Raw genomic sequence first — 3,015 nt, forward strand, 5'->3', positions numbered from 1 at the left:
CCAATAAGTAATATCATGATAAATGGAGGAAAGATTGATGTTTGCAAGGATTTCATCTTGCTAGGTACCACAATCATGTCCATGGCAGCAGCAGTCAATAGATAAGACCACACATTGCACAGGGTAAATCTTCCACACAAGACCATAGTGCAAAGCAAGAATATTACTTAACGGACTAGGGTTTACCTGACCCAAGCCATTTCAATCACCTCATACGCATGTGAAGAGTGAACATCATATATGGAAGACCTAAGAAGAATTGGTTCATTTGAATCAGAGTGCTATTAAGGATTATTGAGAGCACTGTGGATGGCCAAAAAATACACAGATCTGTATCGGAAGAAGTACAGCCAGAATGCTCCTGGGAGGCAAGTATAACAAGATTTCTGCATAAGTTCTTTGGACATGCTATCAGAAGCGCTCAGTCCCTGAAGAAGGACAACATGTTTGGTAAAGAAGAGGGGGGGAAGAAACAAAACCAGAAAGGCTCTGGACGAGATGGATTGACTCGGCGACTGCAAGGATGGCTCAAAACTGAAAACTGTTTGGGGAGGGCTCAGGCCGGGCGGTGTTTCCTTCTGTTGTACATCAGGTTGCCACGCACACAACGGCAGCACGCTGACGGTGAAGGACTCGAAGATTTCTACCCACGAACGCAGTCTGAAATTGATGGTATGCGCAATCAACACACCTTCCTACATTCTGTCATGGCTTCTTTGGAGTCTAGCCTTTCCAGCTTTTATGTGGGACCCCGAGGAGCAGGCCTGGGGCCAGACAAGTTTTGGGTGAAGTTACTCACCTGCGACAAGCAAGAGAACCTGCCAGTCATTAGGTGGCTGCTGGCGAAAAGCTTCCTTGGGAGTGGAATTCACTGTGAAATTAGAATCATAGATGATGGAATCCCAGATGGAACAAGACAATTTGCTGAAAATTGGTGACAATATAGGGGTCAGACAATACGACTATGGGAGAACAAAGTGAGGTTAAGAACTGCATATGCTAGGAGGGATAAAACATGCCACAGGAAACTACAAAATTCTCAGGGACACTGACCTCTACACCATCCAAAATGTATGCCTGAATTCATTAGGATGCCAGAAGGAAGTAAACTTGACATTGCCTCTCGAATGGGATACAAAGGAAATGGACTTGTATATATGGCTGGGAAATGAATAACCAGCCCTGGGGCCAATTTTATAACAGAGATTTTGTTAAGACTAGGAACATCTGACAAAATCGGAAAGAAGTCCTGCAGAAATTAATAGAAAAATTGATGTCTAAAGGCTGTGTCTTCTAAATGGAGATGATTGTCCGGGCAAGACAGTCGAATGATATGGCTGGAGAGGGAGGTTCCAGTGTCATTTGTGGCTCATGTTTATGGAGAATCCATGTTGGGAGGAAACAAAATAGTTGGTTTCTTGAAAGAATTATTGACTCCCTCTGCTACTTCATGGAAGAAGAATATTCATTTAAACTCAGATGTAAAAATGTATTTTTAGTGCATAAATCATAAGATTAGGTATGTTTCATGTAATCTTTCTGAAAAATATTCCACTGTGTATGCTTTTTCTTTTTCCTTCTTTTTTTTGGTTTGCTAGTTATTTATATCTGCCCACCCCTTTTTATTCAATCTTTTGCTTTCTTTTTGTTTTGTCTCCATTATTGCTGGTTCGCCTACTGATATAAGAGGGGCCTGGGAAGCAAGCCCAAGGAAAAAGCAATGGACCAGGTTCCGGAGGGACTTGTGGGGAGGAGTAGCGAGCAAACAACACTACAGACAGGGGAACAACTAGGGAATTAAAATCAACAGAGATCCCATGGGTGTTGGAGCAACAACTAGGGAATTAAAATCACCAGAGATCCCATGGGTGTTGGAGCAACAACAAGCTAGCTGAGAAGAATTACTGAGAGGCAAAAGAAGGGTGAGCATGATGGTGGGACATGAGGAGGGTAAAAGGAAACAGAGGAAAGATCTAGGAAGCAACGCTCTGGGTAGAGGTATAAACATAAAGTGTGTCCACAACTAAATATATTAATTCTTAACAATAAAGGTACTGGCCTATCCACATATATTTATATGGCAGTACAGTGAGATAGTGGACAGACTTTGGGTCTCAGCTCAAGCCTCTGCTCAAGCCCTCCCAAATGCAAGAACAATTTGTTCTAACAGCCTGGCATTCTGTGATGGTCACCCTCCCAGCATTGTGGCTGAAGACAAAATGGGTGCACAAGCAACTGTGGTGAATAAAGCTCAAGGTGCATGGCTATCAAAAGATATTGTGTCTGGAGTCTGAAAGGCTTGAAGTTAAGCAAATGGCCATCTACCAGAGAAGCAACAAGCCCACATAGAATAAGCACACCAGCCTGTGAGATCATGAGGTGTTGACAGGATCAGGTAACAGGCATCAGAAGACTCAAAACAAACAAATAAAATACATTGTTGAGAATGAGGGGGGCAAGAGCAGAGATCAAAAACCCTTCTTTAGACAATTGGGCATCTCTTGACAGAAGGGTCACAAGGAAGGGATGCGTCAACCAGGGCTCAGTAAAGCACCAATGAAACCCACAATATTCCTCACCCCCGACTACTATCATGATCCTAGTCCTGGCTTTCGCTGCAGGCTAAACTGGGGAGCATGTGCACTGGTACAAAGAAGAGCTCACGACACACAGAATCCAGGTCAGATAAACCCCTCAGGAACAGAAATGAGAGTAGCATACCTGGAGAGTAAGGGGAAGATGGGGTGAGGAAAGGAGGAAGGGGGAACCGATCACAATGGAGGACACATAACCAACCACACAACCACCTAGGGGTAGATACAATAGAAACTGTGGGGGAAGGAAGAGAGCAGTAAGGGTAAGATATGAAAATAATACAAATTTATAATTTATCAAGGGGTCATGAGGGTGAGAAGAGGGGAGGGAGAGGGAAAAAGGGAACTGATACCAGGGGCTCAAATAGAAAGTAAATGTTTAGAAAATAGTGATGGCAACATATGTACAAATATGATTGAT

The 3,015-nt window shown here is 43.3% G+C and overlaps 1 pseudogene; it reads left to right on the forward strand.

Moving 5' to 3' along the window:
• The first annotated feature begins 707 nt into the window (after nucleotides 1–707).
• LOC115873325 lies at nucleotides 708–1,499 on the forward strand (annotated as a pseudogene).
• The last annotated feature ends 1,516 nt before the right edge of the window (nucleotides 1,500–3,015 follow it).

This window comes from Echinops telfairi, unplaced genomic scaffold (genome assembly GCF_000313985.2).
Source record: "Echinops telfairi isolate 266 unplaced genomic scaffold, ASM31398v2 ScPeMD7_7468;HRSCAF=8506_0, whole genome shotgun sequence".
Lineage (NCBI taxonomy): Eukaryota > Metazoa > Chordata > Mammalia > Afrosoricida > Tenrecidae > Echinops > Echinops telfairi.